Genomic DNA, 6,196 nt, shown 5'->3' with positions numbered 1-6,196 from the left:
AAGCTTTTTTTTTTTTAGCTTATATAGAAACTTAATGAGTATTTAATACAGTTTTTTTTAGCTTATATGGAAATTCATTGATTATTAATACAGTTTTTTTTATTTACAGCCAAACGCTTATTAACTTTTGAATAATAATTTTTAAAAAAAAAATCTATTATAAAAACTTTACAAACTAAAGTTTTATTTTCATCAACTATATCAAACGAATCCTAAATATAATTGACAAATTATTATCTAGGTAAAAAAGCTTATCTCATTAAAGTATCACATAGTTTTTTTTTTTCTATTTATTTTTTCTTCTTATCTCATTAAAGTATCACATAGTTTTTTTCTATTTATTTTTTCTTCTTATCTCCTTAAAGTATCACATAGTTTCTTTTATTTTTTTTTCTTTTTTCCTACATAGTTTTTTTTTTCCCCTAATCCAAAAACCATCACATAGATTAAATAAAATTAATTTTAAAAAATATTAACAAAATTTTTAAATCACCAAATTAATTTTTGCTAAAGAAAAAAAAAAGTACTCAAAGGTAAATTAATTTTATTAAAGGTGAAACGGTAATTTAGTTTACCACGTGTTCATGATTTGTTAGAAGCCGTAAATACAAATCTTAGGTGTAAAAGAAATATTCTTTCTATATATATATATATAATTTTTTCTTTAACCCATTACTTTTACATATTTTCCAATCTCAACAGACAATATCACAATGATTAAAGTAAATTAAAATGATTTTTTTTTTTTGAGAGAGAGAGAAAAGGAAGTTGTGAAAAGAATAAAAAAACTAAAAATTATTTCTTTTAATCGAAAAACCTTTCTTCCCATCTGAATTTTGTTTTCCATCATTGTACTTTGTATCAATAATGTGTAAGCTAGGCCACCCAGGTTATGGTCTTCATTCTTCAAACACTTATAAAACAAAATAAAACAGACAAATAAAACACATGCAAAAATAACAAACATACAGCTTATTACACAGAAGGAAACGAAAGGATGAGTATTCCCCTATTACGAATGCAAATACCAAGAGGATAAAAAATGAATAATAAACATAGATTCGCAGGGCTTAAAATTTCTGACATACTCCATGGATAAGCCTATGTGCCACATCAAATCCAAAGTTGAATCCACCAGGTGGAGGTCTAGGCTGGTTTGCTCTAAAAGAAAAACCAAATTGATTTCCATCTCCATTATCCTGGATGTTCTGTTAGTCATCTTCTTCTTAAGCCCAGTATCTCTCCGAGGAGCTTTCTCACAAATCTTATGGTTGTCACGTGTATTCAGACTTCTGATCTTGTCCAATCCATCATTTTCATAGATCATTTGTGCATAAAGATTGATTCCACCATTCGTCCCCTTTTCTTGATCAACCTCACCCACTTCCAGAATCTTCTCAAGACCTTCAAGGCACACAGTTACAATATCTGGGTCCGGACAGATAAGAAGATCACATAACGGTTTGATGCAACCTTGGGAAACGAGGAATCTACAATAACACATGCATGTAATACAGGGCTTTGTATAATGCACTATATATCGGGAGAGAAAAAAAAAAGAAAAAAAAGAAAAAAAAGAAAAATGTATCTGATGAACTTTGTTCCATGTTATAACACTTGAAACAGAATCTAGCAACTGCACAGTCACTAACATTAGGGATGACAATAAAAATCAAGTTATCACTTAAAGGTTTCAACAACAAAAAATATTTAAGACATGTTCTGTAAATAGGTAACTAACCACTGCAAGAAACAAAGCACTTGATATGGTCTTCGCCAATGAATAATGCTCAAAATCAATAAAGAGAGAACAAAATAGATAAGCCAGAAATCATATAAATACACAAGCAAAACATGTAGGTCTTTCCTATGGACGATAAGCACAAAATTAAAAAATATCCAGCGAAACAGAAGAACAATACCTGATCTGCTCGTGAGAACCCACCGAGGTGGCTTTTAAGATGGCCCATGCACCCTCCTTGATGTCAAAATTTGCATGTTGGAGAAGAAGTATAAGTGGCTGGAAAAATGTTGGCCTCAATGACAGACTGCAAAACAGAATTCAATCGTTAACAAGTTACATATGCATCAAGCAACAAATTCTGGGAGTAATTGATTCGAAGAGAAGTAAATTTCCAGAAGCTTTGGATAATCACAGGATTCATTATACTGTCCATAATTTGCACAAAATAGGAACATTCAACTTTCTCTTTTAGACTATCTCACGTGCACAGAGGAAAAAAGGATGAAGTGCAGGAACCACATTATTCACATTAAAAATAAGTAGTTTAAACCAACACATAGAAAAAGTTTGGTAAGATATTGATTTCCTAGCACCAAAACCAGATGAAGAAACTTTTTTCTCAACGAGCATGCATGGTGTCACATTCAAAAAAATCAGAGCTCTCGTACAGTTCTTTTTTCAAGCAAGAAGAAAACTTCCACAAGCAAAAATAGTTAGAAACATTTTGCACAAAATTATGGAAACCATAAAAGAACTAAAAAGAAGGTAATGAAATCAATATAATTATTCTTCAAAAATTTTGAAGAAATAACTAATTAAAAGATTTCAATATAAGAAATTAAGTCACGCTCTAACAAAATAAATCCTTAAAAACAGAAAGAATCCCTTTTTCCTTCCTGTTAAGGCTACCAACAACCTAAATAACACATTCTTTATTTATATATATATATATATATATATATAGGAGCTGCAATAATCAGTTTGGAAGAATTACATAGAAAGTCATCAGTTTTGTACAGAAAACAATTGACCACAAACCAACATGCATCCAAAATAGACTATTCAAGCATTTTGAATTTAGCAGATCCCATATACAAACAATTAAAGTGTGGAGCAATATCATTTGAAACTTATGGATGCAATCCAATACCTGTATCTGAGCTCTATTTCCAGCCGTAAATTTTGAGATTGTCCTACATGCTTCTTTCTTGATGCCTTTTTCATGATTTTGCTCAAGAAGTTGAAGGAGGTGTGGGAGAACTTGGTTCCAATTACAAACTGCAAAGTGCACATAAGGTTATTATCCCCACGTTAAGTGGTAAATAGCAACTATAAATAGCCTGTGAAAATAAAACAGACAGACAGAATTCATGTAGTCACTGTCAGAAAGTACACTGGAATAAATAATAAAAATAAAAAAGTAGAATATTCTCTCCAGACAAATTCACACACTCATCTCAATTCAAAATTTTACTGCTTAAACAGTCAATTTAATATCTTACAACTTAAACTGCAAGAAACCTGAAGATGCTTATTTGAATTACTTCACCAAAGTTGCACTTACAGTATACTTGTTCCTTGGTAAACAAATTTAAAATGAGAATAGAATACCAAAATAACCACTTAGGCTGCTCAGCATATAATATCATCTCAAAATAATAAATAAAAAATAAAAAATAAAAAATAAAAATGAGACTTGTTTTGCTCATAACAAATGAACTCAACCATAGAAGACAACAATTAGAAACTTCTACGGTATAAATTATGGTCAATACCTTAGTCTGAGCATAATCGCCTCTAATAATGTTTCCTACAGTCCAAAGAGCAGGCATAAGAACCTTGGCTGATGGATGACTTGCAGTACTTATAAGGAAACAGAAACATGAATGCAGATGTTCCTGGTATGTGAAAAAGAATTATATACTAAACAAGAAAGATAAACTAAAATCAATTTGTGCCAGTGAATATCAGTGCTTAACCCAAGAAGTTTATAGAGTGCAAGAACTAACAACAAAAGTTCCACAAGTCATGGACAAACAGCCGCATCAATCATAGCCTGAATCATGTCATTTGGGCCATCTGGAAGATAAGAAAGGGCCCAGCAAGCATTTCTCAAAACTTCTTCATCATTCAAGCAAATAAGTTGTTGAAAAACTGGTGAGGCAGGTTTAACCTGAAAGCAATATTTAGGACACTTGCACCATGATGACTTATCAACCACATCATGGTCCGCAATTATAACCAATGTCTCCTTACCTCGACAAATGATGCGGGAGGCTTGCCACAAAAAGCAATCCTCAGCATGGATAACTTTTGAGTGTTCATTTAATTGACCTAATAATGACACAAATGCACCATGACTAAGAACAAAATCTCTACGATCTACAGCATCAGCAACATTATCTAAGGCCCACACTGCCTGCTTATGATAATGAAAAGTGAGTGATGTAGGACAGATAGGGAAAGAAAGAAAATAGAAAAGAAATAGATAGGATTCTAGTATCATACTAGATTGATTTTAGGAATCACTCCCAAAACCCTAGGCATCACACCTAAGTTTGTTTTACATCACACAAAACCAGAGAAAATAATCTCATAAAATTCTTGTAATATTGATTAACTCCTCCAAGAATTACAAAGAACCCTATTTATATTAAAATCATCTAATAACATTATGAAATTAAAATAATAGGAAACCTAGTTAAATAAGGAAACTAATAACATTAAGAAACTGAAAATAATAAGAAACCTAATTAAATAATAAAATACTCTAATTAAAAATAGGAAACTAAATTAATCTACTAAAATCTTTGAAGATCCCAAATAAGTCCATCTTGTCCTAGATCATGCCAAATTAATGTTTGGGCCTTAGAATTTGTTTTTCCTCTTCTATGATAAGTTTTCAGAGGTTGTTTCCATCTTGCATCAATTCCGCTTGGCTTAGAAAAACTCGACCCCGGCGAGTTGATGGCATGAAATTGATCATAGAGGTCTTGATTGAGTTTCTGAAATTCTTGGTCAGTGATCCATGTGCAATCTGAAAGTGGTCAGTTCTTCCACTTGATAAGATACCGTTGATATCCTCCACCTCTAGTTGATACTATTTGATGATCAACAACATCTTCAATTTCCTCTTTTAATCGAAATGTAGATGGTAGACTTGCTGCCTTGCTACCACTTGCTGTATCATTTTCATGTCCCTCATAAGAACTTAGATCCTCAATATTGAATACATTACTCATACCCATATCCTTTGGTAGATCAAGGACATAGGCATTTGAGCTGATTTTCTTTAAAATCTTATAGGGACCAACATTCCTTGAATGTAGCTTCTTATAAGTGCCCCTAGGAAAACGTTCAGGCCTTATCCGAACTATTACCATATCCCCTTCATTAAATTCAGCAAATTTTCTCTTCAAATCAGCATGTGCCTTGTAGCTTTCATTACTTAGAGCAATTTTTCTGCGAATATCATCATGAATTTCTTGAATGTGTCTTCCAAAAGTTTCAGCTTCAGCATTTGGTCTTGCTACCAAAGGCAAAGGAACCAAGTCAATAGGCTTCCTAGGGACATCCCAGTTACAATTTCAAATGGGTTGCGACCAGTGCTCCTATTTATGGAGCTATTATATGCAAATTCTGCCATAGGAAGTATTTGATCCCAACTAGTTATGTGATCTCCAACTAGACAGCGAAGTAAATCTCCCAAGCTTTGATTTACAATTTCTGTTTGACCATCTAATTGTGGATGAAAAGTAGAAGAGAACTTCAATTTGGTATTCATTGTCTTCCATAAGGTTCTCCAAAAATAACTCATAAACTTTACATCCCGATCTGAAACTATTGTCATAGGTAGTCCATGAAGACGAACTATTTCTTTGAAAAATAATTTAGCTACATGAACGGCATCCATGGTCTTTGAACAGGCAATAAAGTGTGCCATTTTTGAAAATCTATCAACCACAACCATTATGCAATCATGCCCCCTTATTGTTTTAGGTAATCCTAAAATAAAATCCATGCTTAACTCTTTCCATGACTCATGCGGTATGGGAAGAGGCATATACAAACCTGTATTCTTCTTTCTTCCTTTTGATAATTGACATATTCGACATCGAGAAATTGTTTTGATAACATCCCTCTTCAAAGTTGGCTAATAGAATCGATCTTCAACCATGGCTATGGTTTTATCTCTTCCAAAATGACCAGCTGCCCCTCCACCATGTAATTCCCAGATCATTTGCTCACATAATGATGTATTAGGGAAACAAAGTTTGGTTTCTTTAAAAAGATAACCATCATGTAGTGAAAAATTAGGATATTCACCTAGCTGTCCTCTCATTAAAGCTGCATGTATAAGGCTGAAATCCTTACAAGAAGGATAATCCCTTTTAAGAGATTCAAACCCCACAACTTGAATTGCCATAGAAGCTAAGATATACACAACTCTAC

The 6,196-nt window shown here is 32.6% G+C and overlaps 1 pseudogene; it reads right to left on the bottom strand.

Annotated features, from left to right (window-relative positions):
* Positions 1–1,070: 1,070 nt before the first annotated feature.
* Positions 1,071–5,850, bottom strand: LOC107405016 (importin subunit alpha-4-like; annotated as a pseudogene).
* Positions 5,851–6,196: the final 346 nt, after the last annotated feature.

The sequence above is a fragment of the Ziziphus jujuba genome, chromosome 5 (genome assembly GCF_031755915.1).
Source record: "Ziziphus jujuba cultivar Dongzao chromosome 5, ASM3175591v1".
NCBI classification, from domain to species: domain Eukaryota; kingdom Viridiplantae; phylum Streptophyta; class Magnoliopsida; order Rosales; family Rhamnaceae; genus Ziziphus; species Ziziphus jujuba.
This window is presented reverse-complemented; position numbering and strand designations above follow the sequence as displayed.